The following is a 12,786-nucleotide window of genomic DNA, read 5'->3' on the forward strand; positions in this document are numbered from 1 at the left end:
TCTTCAATATCTGCCTCGGACTATTAGTGCCGGCTCAGTGGCGGTGAAATAACCGAGATAATCTTTTAAGGTGGCGTTCTGAAGGTGGAACGGCAACTGGGGTCGTATTTATTTTTTTTGCATCCTTGCCTGTGTACGAAGCCGCAGACATGAAACAGGGAATTTTTTTTATATTGTGGTTCCAATATAAATAATGTGCCCAAAAAGCTAATTTTTAGCCATGGAATAGGAGTAACGTGCACACAGAGGACTCATTTGTGGGTTTGATATTATTAGCATGAATAAACTGGATGTTTGGGTCAGCAAAAGAGGGTAAAGTGTTTTTTTTTTGTAATGGTTGGGGGTGGGTCAAAAATATCTCAAAGGATCAGAAAAAATATATATATATATTTTTTACAAACGCCAAAAATTTGTAAAAAAAAAAATGCTGATAAAGAAAGATTAGCGACACAAAAGATTCCTGAAAAAGAAAAAAATCTGAAAATAGCCAAATGTCAATTGTCTGGCCTGACACCATATTCAACTTGTGTGTACATTATGCCCATTACATGGCCACTAAAAACATTTCAGCAGACCCTGTGGGGATGGATGAGGACCACGCTGGGCCATAAATAGCAAAAGTCAGCGTATCATTGACGCAGGGCACATACAGCCGAAAGTTTCCCATTTATACCCATTTTATAGGTGCGTTCTATTTGGTGGCCATGAATTAAATTTTTTGGAATATACATGGTTACACAGTATATGCATGTTTTGTAGTCACCCCCCCCCCCATGTTTGGTATGTGTGGTAAAATTTATGTGTATATTTTTATTGAGTGAGTATACAGGAGGTCACATTCCTTTTAATTTTTAACAGTGCTGATGGGCGGAAGGTCCTTTGTTTGTGTGTGTGTCCACTTGCAAATGTGTGTGAGCGCGCATGCGCCCTCATGCTGTGGTGCTAATTGCCCGTATTCCTAATGTGGGAATGATTTGCAGCAGCACTTAGCCACAGCAGCAGCACAGGAACCTGATTCTGCTTTCTCTCCTTACACCCTGCCTCCGCTCCACCTGCATCTGCCCCCCTCCTCTCCCTTCACACACACACACACACACACCCTCCCCACTCTCCCCTCGCCTCCAATCCTTTAACTGCCTGCCGACGCCGGATGTCTCTTCTTCTCCGCCTCAGCGTGGTGGGGTGGCGGCGGCGGTGGCGGGGCTGCAGGAGGAGGGATGTGTGTGTGTGTGTGCAGGTTGGCTCAGACGGCGTGTGGTCTCTAGGGAGGAAAAGAGGCTGAAATTATTCTACGGTCACAAGCTGCCCCCCCACACACACACACACACCACAACCCATCACCCACCCCTCCTCATCTTCCTCCATCCCCCTCATCTCGCTGCGAGGACCGGTGTATAATCCTCGGCGCTCGCCCGCCTCGTATATCTGCCGTCGCTGAGACAAAAAGGTTATATCTCTCTCCTCCAGGACCAGTGGCCACTAACCTGCACCCCCCCCACACACCTCGCCCCATCCCCCAATCCCTCCGCCCCCATTATCTGCACATCATCAGCTCCCCGCAGCCAGCAATTAATCGCTCCGGTGACCTTCATTTTTTTTAATAAACGCAAACAGGAGGGGTGGGCAGCGATGCCTGTAACAGGAAGTGCGCTCATCAACGTCGTCGTAGCGGGAAATGCCCACCATTCGACCTTTTCCGCCGTTAATTCACGCCGGTTCGTTATCCAGGCGTCGCGCGGCGAGAATAATTACGACTCTCCCGTGGCGTGGTATCAATCATCATGATGGAGCTGTTAGGACATGTTTATACGCATTACCTGTTGATTGAGAAAGGTCGCTCGACAGGGTTTGACGCCGTAACGAGCGATAAGGGGGTGCGCGTGTTCCAAACGTAAATGAACGCCTCCTGATTAGCGCCTCCATCGCAGATTTAGAAGCATCCGTAATTACCTCCCTCAGGTTTAGGCGTGTCGGTAGAAGCGTTATGGGCAGAATACCAACAAAGGCGTGAGATCTTCTTAATGTCGATCGTGACCCATGGGATTTTTTCGGGAGGTGAAAACCAAAATAGATTGTGTTGTGGGTTTTTGGTTTGACCCAATGTTTTTTTTTTAAGTTGCCCATCCTTGTTGTTAACGCTTGGGTGACACTAACCACTTTTTTTTGTTTTACGTAGAATAAGGAACATTGCGTCACCTTTGGAATATGTTAGCTGCTGCCACTTGCTGCTTTTAAGTTGGGATAAAAAGTAAGACAATCAATCACAGGGTAATAAAGTGATCGCGATCATCGGGCTAATTTGCCTTTTTTTTTTTTTAAACGGCCCTGCTGGCGTGGCAGCTATCTGCCATCCGGCTGACGTCACACTGTGCGCTCTTCCCGCCTGCAGCTGCTGCCATGACACACACAACCCCCCCCACACACACACACATAAGCAGCCCCCGCCTGTCCCCTGTGCCGCCGTTTTAAAGAGCCACACGGGTGGCTGCGCTCCACTTGACATGTGAGCCCACATTCTCACCTTGGAGACACAGGATGGGCACGCTTGCACGCTTTGATGGCTTAATTATCACTGTGGAAACAGGAGTGGTCGGGGAGGGGGAGTGCTGGGCGTTTATATGTGTTAGCGGCGGAGACGCGCTGGCGGATCATTAGCGCCGGGCTAAAATGGCAGCTCCCGTAAGGCATCTAAAATGCATGCGCGCTGGCTGATGGGAATTCAAAAGGCTCATTTAGGGCTCATTGAACGAGGAGGCATCAGATCACGTTTAAACGTGGAAAATACTGAGAAATGGCCCCGCCGCCTCATATTCCACACTCAGTCACATTAAGCGTCGAAAGGACATTGGTGGCTTTTTGTTTTGCTTTATCCTCCCCTCCCCTCCCCTCCCAAAATCAAACCACTTGATGCTTGGAGGGCTATCGTGAAAGTAACTATTGATTCCAGCTTCCAGGTTAACATAGCTGACCTTAATGAGGTAATAACCGGTTGGCATCCCGTAAGGTCACGTTAATGGCAGAGCCGTTTTGATGAGACCCAGAGGGACTACTAGTCGACGACCTCAACGTGGAGCCGTTCCTGCCAATTGTGTGGAATAGATTTCAAGTGCACTAAAGGACACACAGCAACGCTGGGGGAAAAACGAAATTGAGGAAGGCGAGCATTGTTGATACCTTAAAGAGATTGGAATAGAAGAAAAAAAAATCTCAAGAATAAAATGAATGGAAATGCGTAAATGGACGCAAAAAAGTGCTGGGTGGTTTTTATTCAGTTGCTGGGTAGATTTGACTCAACAGATTGGCTTAAAGATTGAATTTGAAATCATTCGGCCAGCATCTCTTTTGTTTACTGCGTCTTCTGATATCGTCGTGATGGGGCTCTTGAATCAAACGTTTTTCGGGGCTTGGCGTACGTAATTGGTTTTTGGCCACTATGCTGCGCGTCACTAAGTGCAGTGCGAAAAGGTCATCATCTTGCAGCCTTATTTTTTAAAAAAAAATCGTGATTAATGCGTAAAATTAGAACATTATATGTGCATACAACTTTTTTTCCAAACACAAACAAACGTAACAGTGCTTTTACTACATTCTCCAAAGATATTATAAATATATAATATAATTATTTCTATTTATGGAATTACAATTTTCTAAGTCAAAACTTAACACAGCTCATAAACACACATACAAGCAAGATTTATATTCAGAATAAAACAGCAGACTTGGAAGGTTCAAAAGTAAGAAGTGGTTAAAAGACGCACTACTCGTAAAAACAACAACAACATCAAAGTGGCGGCTGGCACTGTCGCTCGGAGCCTCTCGTATCGACGTAGATGGTTTTACATTGGAGATAATTAACAGCCCGCTTTGCCTCGTGCAAAGTGTCTCTAATAATAACCCGGGAAGAGAATGTTTAAATATATGAGAGCGTGCAATAAATTTTGATGGCGATTCTAATTGCGTTAAATCCACTTAACATGCCGTCTCACGCTGCGAGGCGGACATGTTGCCGAGCCGGCTAAAATCCAGAGTGAGCTAACGGAAAATAAGTTACGGTCACATAATGGGGTGGTGGGGGCAAATTGTGACTTCCACAGCGCATCTCGAGATCTTAAATTGAGCTTTACTATTAGCTTCCCGAAAATCTGTGATTCTTAAAGTCAGTACCAAAGGTGGTGTGCGGTATCCCTCTAGTGGTTTGCGAAGGAATCACGGCATCAAATACAAATAATTTGCAACAATTATGCCATTAAAAAAGAAATATCATCAAATTAAGCTATTTTTTTAAATCCAGTGCGTAAAGGGCATTTTTTACTTAGAAGTACAGTTCAGTTGTATTTAACTTTATATGTTAGCATTTAAAAAAATGATCTTTCAATTTGAAGTACTTTTTTTTAAACTTGTATTATTCATTACATTTTGAATCATTTAAGTACGTATTTATCTTTCGACATTGAAATGCTGTGGCTTACAAAAATACTAAATACCTCTTTTGCGCATTTATTGAACACTTTTGGAAATGTTTGGTCAAGGTATGACAACACATATGTGTGCACGTACAATATTCAGGGTTTTTTTGCAGTGTAAACAAAGAGTGTGACAGCCACGCAAATGCTGAGGTCAACTCACAAATAAAATGGCAAGCACACCCGTCGTCCTGTGCGGCGGCTTGGGAAGGGAAAGAAGAGCCTCTCCCTAGCCACCGAGGCCCATCTGTCTCTGGGCGGGGGTGCGCGGTGGGGTTGGGCTCAGTTTAATTGAAGATTATCTGCTTAATTACTCAAGCGCAGCCAGCGTTAAACAGCCATGGATTAAGAAAACGGCAGCCAGGCAGACCTTGGGGTCTAACGCGGCGCTCAATTAGCGAGCGGGCTCCAGATATGACAACACCCACGCCCCGCCCTCACCCCCCCCGTCAGTTTTGAAACGTAATGTGCAATGTCGAGAAACCGAAAACAACAACATAAACATGACACGGAACTGAAACACATGCAAACTGTGTGACATTCCTAAATTACATTTATATATTCTCAATAGCTTACTGTTGTCATGATGTATAGAATTAGTTTTTTTTTCTTTTTAAATCTATGCAAAAGATGCAAATGAAACTCCACCAGGACAATAAGAGCCAAAGTCTCCAGGAATTTATTGCCAAAGTTTGGATTTCATAAATCGCACTAAATCCATTTTTGGTGCATATAGAAGTTGCAGCTTTAATCTCACCCTGCAGGGGCTGGAGTTGCTGCTGGATGCGGGGCGGAGGGGGCGACCCTGTTTAGTCTGATGATGTTTCAAAGGAGAGCAAAACAAATATCGCTTGGTCCATTCTAAAGGAGCGAGCGCTCAATCGGGCTGCATTGAAATGTGGAAGAAAACCGGAGGGCCAACGCATGCAAATTCCATACTGGATTCCGAAGCCGGGATCAAACCCGGAACCTCTGTACTGCGAGGCGGACGTGCTGAGGAGTCGACCACTGTTCTGCTATTCAAGAAATGCTCATGGAATATAAACCCAGTTCGCCAATAGAAGTTTAAATCCAGGTTAAAAGCAATCAAATTCTTTTAAAGCATTTTAAAAAAATCATATGCTTTTAATTTTGAGAAGAAATGATTATGAAATCGCCCTTTGCCTTAAATTGTGTTCCTATGATGTCATGTTTGCTTTCATTGAAACAGCCCCCCCCCCACCCCATGCCGCCACGTGACATTTTGACAAACAGATTTATAGATGACGTCATATTTCTTCCCTCTTTTAATCAAACGCCGCGGCGTCGGGCCTGACTCGTGCTCAGATTAATATCGCCGTTGATCAGATTGGATGGAGGTGTCCTCACACCCCCACCCTCCTTCCTCACCCCCTCCCTCACTCCCTAACTGCTGGGAAACGGGCTTTGCACTCGGAAGATTCCCGTAATGGGCCATTTGCCATTTGCGCACACACAAACGGAAGGTATGAAGGAGTTGCGCAAGTACCAACGTGTTTGCCCATGTGTGTCTCTCAGCCACCAGCCACACGTGAAACGGGGGTCAACGGTGAGATGCGACCCCCTTCCCCACCCCAACACCCCTCGTCCCACCCACTTCGTCAGGTGGCGGCGTGTGGAGAATGACCGCACGTGTTGTCTTGCTAAGTGCGTGGGTGAGTGATGAAGAGAATCGGCCTTTGGCAGCTGCTAACTGCAGGGTTGTCGCGGCAGGCGAGGACGAGGGAGGGAGGGGGGGGGTGATGGAGAGCGGACAAGCGTAAAAAGGAGATGGGGGGGCAGCCGATGGGGGGGTGAGGTGATGAGGAGGACGTGCGTGGGCGACGGAGGAGGGGGCGGCGGCCGCAGCCTTCTGATTAGGGGCGAAAGACTGTTGGTTGAGGTGGGGGGAAGAGGGGGGGGGGTCGATGTGAGTGAGTGAGGAAGAGGAGGAGAGAGAAGGGGGAGGGGCACGGAAGCTCAAAGTCATCCGAGGAGGAAAACCACGAGCGTGGAGGAGACGGGAGCAAGCGCTAATGTGCTAGCACCGGACTAGCGCTTTTTTTTTTTTTTTTTTTATTCTCGGAAGAGGGGCTTGGTTCCATCACGTGTGTTAAACTCGAGGTCTACGGCCCGCATTCGGCCTAGCGCGACATTTTAGGTGGCCTGCTAAAGTTGCCTTTAAACTGCACCATCAAATGATAATAGCTAAACGCACGGGTAGCGAACCGAGGGGTATTCGCCGAACCCATCCAGCATAGTAGCAAATGTGACATATTAAAACTTTTGCGGCAAAGTTTTTAACCTGTTACATGCTTTAAAGTTCCTGTACAAAATGGCACCAAATGTATTTTTGTTTAATTTAATGCAATTCTAGAAGACCGACATGACGCACAAGTGTCGTTTAACGTGACGGAGACTGGGAGGTTGCAGAAGGCATCAACAATGAAAGACGGGGGGGGGGAGAGAGGCGGCGAGCACCTGTGTCATTGTTATGCCTGTTGCCTAGCAACAACATTTTTCACTGCGCCGACGGCGGAACCCAAGCATGAAGAAAGCTTTGCCGTCAAAAGAAAGAAGTCCGCAGCTAGAAGATGACTCTCGTGTGGGCCTGGATGCCAATTAACTACGCGCACACGCACGCACGCGCACACACACACACACACACACACTTTCTTCAGAAAAACATCAAGAGGGGCCCGAGCTCATACAAGTCAGATATGAAAATTTTGACATGTAAAATGTGGATTAAAAACAGATTATGACGATTTGCGAATCCATTTCAATCATCACTTTTCATTTTAACAAGACTTAATTTGTTGATTTCAACTTTTGGGGTCAGAAGCGTTCTTTTTTTTTATAACCTCGCCAAATTTGAAAGCTGGATTAAAAAAAAACTGACTGAATATAAATCCAGTACGGTCTGCGGACTCAAGCAAACATGGTGAAGCAGCATTTTACCGTTATGCTGCATGGAAATGGAATAAACTGCCAACAGAAGTCAGCCTAGAATCTAAATGCGTCTCAATCCAGATTAAAAAAAAAAGTGACTTTCCCCTCCCTTGCTTTGTCTTAATCAAGAATATTTTATGAGCCTCATCTGTCAAGTGTCAATCAAATGCCACGGCTAGTCCTGGCAAAATTAATGTTATTTCACACAAACGGGCATATCAGAGCCTTGGAAATATATTAGTTTAAAATATTCAAATGAAAAATATCTGGTCCTAATATTGTTGGCCGGTCGCAGCAGTAATTTGCTCATTATTGCCACATCTAAAAAAATTCTCGTTTTGCGTTATTTGGCGGCTTCTTGGTCATTTAATGACCAAAATACGACACGATCATGCAGTCTTGCCGAGAAGCAAGGGAAAAAAAAAATATTCAGCTCATCTTGAAGCCAATCATGAGTCGAGGTAACAGCTTGGATGGCGGCAAATGAGCCCCCGGCCCTGGGACGGGCGGCGCGCTAATGGCCCGATTATACGCGCTCGTCAGGGTGCAACCAGCGTGACCGCGCGCACCTGTGCACGTGCACTTGACCGCTTTTTTTTTTTGGGTGGGGGGTGGCGGGGCCTGCCTGCCGGCGGCAAAAGCGTTGATGTCGGGGAGGGGAGCAGGTAATAAAAGCCGGCGCCGCTGTCACAAAACTCTAAGCCCCCCCTCCGCCCTCCCCCACGTTCGTCTTTTAAGTGCTGCCTGCATCAGGCGGAGCGACACACAACACAAAGACGGGAGCGAGGAAGACGAGAAGAAAGGCGACGGAAAAAGAGAGAGAGGAAGGTTTTGGAAGCCCGTGGCTGGAAGGATTGATTTTAAATGTGGTGCAAAGGCAGTGTTTACTATCCTCTCTGGCTAGCCCCCTTTCTCAGCAGCGCCGCCATCAAAACAAGATTCGCCCCCAACCCCTAACCTGACAAATCCACACCCCAAACCCAACCACCAAAAAAAAAAAATGGCCAGAAAAAACTTCCATGTATTATTTTGAAACAGCAATACATAGGCAAACCTAACGATAATTTAAATTGAATTATTTCAAATGCTTTCGGAGGGCACCGAGAAATGACTCTGGCCAGCCAGCAGGAGATTAGTTAATTGATTAGTTGCTGATTAGTTTTAACCAAGGCCCCCCGAAAAGATTTTTTTTCCTGTCTGTGGGTGGCACGGAGAAAAAGACGTTCTCTTTTTTCGTGGCAAAAACTCCGACCGAGCGGCCTCCCATCAGTCGCCTTCACACATTCGAAGGCGAAAATTCCCTTTCATGCCACGCAGGCCCGGCTCGTAATTATCACGTTGTTGGCGGCCATTAGGCGTTTGATTTATCGTCCTTTGGCAGGCGGCGACAGTGGAGGTCTCCCCCCCCCCTCGTCCGCCCGCCTCGGACGTGTGCGAAATGCGCGAACGCGTGGAAGGCTGGGGGAAGGGGGGGTCGGCGAGAAGCATATGTCTACGCTGTCACACAGCCACTTGTTAGAGGAAGTTTAGCCTCGCTGTGCCTCCAGCCACTGCCTTCATTATTAACAACATGTCTGCCCTCGCGGGAGACGCTCCAAGGTAACATTGTGGACAGAAAAAAAAAAAAAAAAATCGTGTGAGGGGTTCTCTTTTCACCAACTTCCTATCATGGGACTCCCTTGAGTACTTGGCCGCCATTACTTTGACCAACACGATAATGACTAGATTGCGAGGATTTGGGAACGCAAGTTGGAGTTGACCAACTATAGACGATTTTATAATGTTTGTAAACAATAGTGGCGTGCAGTCAAGACCTTCAAGATGACCACTGCTGGTCCAAACAATATCAGAGGTGGTATCAAATCAGGATACGTCGTATCTGTTCACATTGGTATCGGTAATGTAGTATCACATTAACGGCCCCAGATCGAGTCTGTATTGAATCGATAACATGTGGTATCGCATCGTGTCGTATTATATCGTGTTTAGTTGCGATGCATCGATATCGTGCCAAGTCGTATTGGCGTCATATTGATATCGTGATACTGGTCCTGTATTGACTTGGATTAATACCAATCTTTCACGACTATCTAACTCTACTAGTGATGTTGAAGAGGACTAGCTTTGAGTAGAAGGTAGCATTTTTTTTTTCGTTTTTTGCATCCCTTCACACAATTGCCAATATGACATATGCAAAAAAAAAAAAATAAACACACACACACACACAGATATAAAAGGAGAGCAGGAGCAGCCATCAGTCAAAGAGTGTTGGCGCTGCAGGTCTGGGGGCATTTACATAGATAGATGATGGAGAGATTATGGGGCGTCGAGGTTATTAATCATGCCGCTGAGGAGGAGGAGGAGGAGGAGAAGGGCGCCTGCTTGGTGTCACTCTTCTCTCCGGGGATGCCGCTTTACGCCGCCCGCATATGTCTTTTGTACCGTTCCCCGCTGCTCTATTGGCCGCTTCGCTCAACCAGAGGAATTGCAGCAGGCACGCCGTACAATCCAATATGGCTGCAGGGGAGGTGTTGTGCTGACAAGTCAACCAGCTCGCCATAGATTCACCGACACGCTCCCAAATTTTGAATGTAAATGGCGCACACACACACTGCTTTGAGTTACGAGCGTGGTCACTGACCAACTTAAAGTCCGAATCATTTCTTTCGAGATGTTCATTGATTTTCTTGGTGCTCATTAAAGTGTGCAAGTGTTCCCCGATGAAGTGAGGGGAGCTCACACGTGATGAAAACGACGTCATCCTCCAGAACCATCGTTTGTCATAACAGGGGACGTTTTCATTTATGTTAAACCGTTTGCTTGCACGCCTGCGTGCAATCCAGCCCTGCTGACTGATTGCCTAATTCCTCCGAGATCTCCCTCCCTCTCTCTCTCTCTCCATGCCGGAGGAGAAAGAGGAGGATGAGGATTGGGGGATGGGCCTCTGCTGGATGTGTGGAAATGTCACCAGCCGTCATGAAGCCCAGCGCCTCAATCAATCAATCAGCACGCTCTCACCTCCAGGCGTGTGTGCGCGCGTGTGGACAATAGGGTCAGGACGAGAAGGAGGAAAAAGACCACAGAGAGCCTCAACGCACCACTACCGTCATCCTCTCGACTGTTGAGAGGTGGAAGGTTGAGTGACAAGTGGCTCGGGCATGCTTTTAGTTTCCACCCAAGGAAATAGAAAACAGATTCAAGCACCGTGTTGTCTTTCGGAGATGTGGTCTGAAGAGTCTAATTGGATCATCTAATCTTCATAGGGATGAATGACATCACTGAAAAAAAAAAAAATCCTCCACAACTTTCCGAACTTAGCAAATCCACTTGCAACTCTCGTGTTGCCTTTTTGCAAACATTCCTCCTTCACACGGTGTGTTGGAGATGGGGGGGAATGTCCCCCCCAATCCCCCCCCCGCCCTTAAGTGTGTACCAGTGCTTCTACGGCCTGTCATATTGCATCAGCGTGCTGCTGATTACTTCCACCTTGTCTCCTTCGTCAGGAAATGATTGTGACACGCACTCACACCCTGCTTTTTCCCCCGCATCAATATGCGTGCCGTGGAGAAAAAACCGTGCAGGGTAAATAAATAATGAAAGACAAGGCTGGAGGAAGAAGGAGGTGGGGGTGCTCTTAGGCCGTCTCGTTATGTGCAAGCACGGCCGCGTTCTCTCAGTGTGCCTTCGCCTCATGCTGGGGCACACAATGTTAGCGGGGGGACGTATAGATGAAATGGGAAGGTTTGCTCAAATGAGACGTCACATGCTCATTGAGGTGGAATCAAAGTGACACGTTCATTTGACTTCCGTCCCTCTCTGTTAACATGCTAATTCTTACAATTGAACGTGGGAGACAAAAGACGGTCTGTCAGCTGGTGGAGAGGACGATACGGGGACCAAATGTGATATTGATAAAGAAGTGGAGGCATTTTTTTTTTTTGACTGGCATCGTACTTGCTAACAAACGTAGCATTTTTTCCCATGAGGTAACGACTCGTGCGTGTTGGAGTAAAAAAGCGATTTCGTTTGCTTAAGTAAAGGCGGAAAGTGGACAGTGGGGTCATCAATTCATGAACTTTGCCTGTGGCCAACAAACAATTTGACAATGTCAATCAAAACATTTGAAAACATACTGTTGAAAAAAATGACATACATTTTTAGCTTCTTACAGTTAAAGATGTCTGCTTACCTCGCTCCACACCATCAAACGATTGCATCTCATGGGGATCCCGTTTTATTTGTCCTGCGACTTTAGCTCAGGTATAGCATCAGCTAACATGAAATATTCCATGTGAGCGGTTCAGACTGAGTTCATCACGGGAAAATGTTTATTTCTGCACTTGCTCCTGAGGGGGGGAATAAAAGCATTATAAGAGCAAAAGCTAACATTTTTGGATATAATTTGTCACTAATATGAATGGGCAATTGTCAAATTAGCATCTAGAATTGCAAAAGTGCAACAGTGCCAAAGCGAAAAAAATAAATAAATACATTCACAGCCAAATATATGTTTCAATGGCAACAGGCATCAACCTAAATGGTTTGGGGTGGTTAATTATAAAAAAAAATACACCCCAAAATGCTAACGCTAGCTTGTTTTTCAAATCCATGACGGTCAAAGATCAAGTATAGAACTTTCTACACTTATGTTTGGATCTTTTATTTACCTTTTCCCATTAAAGTTGGTCCATCTGCCTCAGCCATTCAAATCATTTTCATTCATTTTGAAAATAATAATACAAAAAAAAAACCCTGGCCTTTAGTGAGGATTCATTTCCTTCCACAGGAAGTCACCAACTCGGGCTGTTGACGGACATCATCCTCATCATCACCCCCAGAAGCCTGACGACATTTAATCCCAAACGCAGAGCAGGCCATGTGTGTCTCACGGTGGTGGGATTAAAGCAGGCTGTGATATTATTTAATCTCGCCGGCCAGGGAGCGAGCAAACGAGTTATCCGCCCTCTGATGACCGGCGAGGGAGCAAAAAAAAAAAAGAGGGGCGGGCTATCGAACGCTGAAGACGCCATGCTGCCGTCAACATGGCGGGCTGCGAGAAGGAAGCTCAATTTGGGTGATTGCGAGCAGCGGAGCAGTCAGTCCTGGGTGATTTCATCCTGATCCGCCCCCCCCTAACCCTCTCCCCCCGCCCCTTCTGCCTGAATCCCAAAGACCCGGCAATCACTCTGAAGCTGGCGCTATCTCAGGAGCACATCTCGCCTTCCTTAAACCCCTTCCTCCCTCCTTCCCTCACGCAGTACCCGCCATCATCCTTTGCCCCCCTTCCCCAACTCTTCTCTACGCATTCTAGCATGACAAACCACATGGGATTTCGCTCGTCCTTTAAAGTCTGCTGCCTCCGGGAAGCACTCTT

General features: G+C 46.6%; 1 long non-coding RNA gene across 3 annotated transcripts; it reads right to left on the reverse strand.

The window, feature by feature from the left end:
• Positions 1-769: 769 nt before the first annotated feature.
• On the reverse strand, positions 770-12,544 carry LOC125969053 (uncharacterized). Of its 3 annotated transcripts, XR_007481416.2 has the most exons (4): positions 12,080-12,544; positions 11,602-11,758; positions 1,346-1,434; positions 770-1,261 (listed from the first exon to the last, which is right to left on the reverse strand). It is a non-coding gene; the product is annotated as an uncharacterized lncRNA (long non-coding RNA). The 3 variants fall into 3 exon arrangements; XR_007481415.2 differs by lacking the exon at positions 1,346-1,434; XR_011086869.1 differs by having other exon boundaries at positions 770-1,434.
• Positions 12,545-12,786: the final 242 nt, after the last annotated feature.

Source organism: Syngnathus scovelli, chromosome 5, assembly GCF_024217435.2.
Source record: "Syngnathus scovelli strain Florida chromosome 5, RoL_Ssco_1.2, whole genome shotgun sequence".
Lineage (NCBI taxonomy): Eukaryota > Metazoa > Chordata > Actinopteri > Syngnathiformes > Syngnathidae > Syngnathus > Syngnathus scovelli.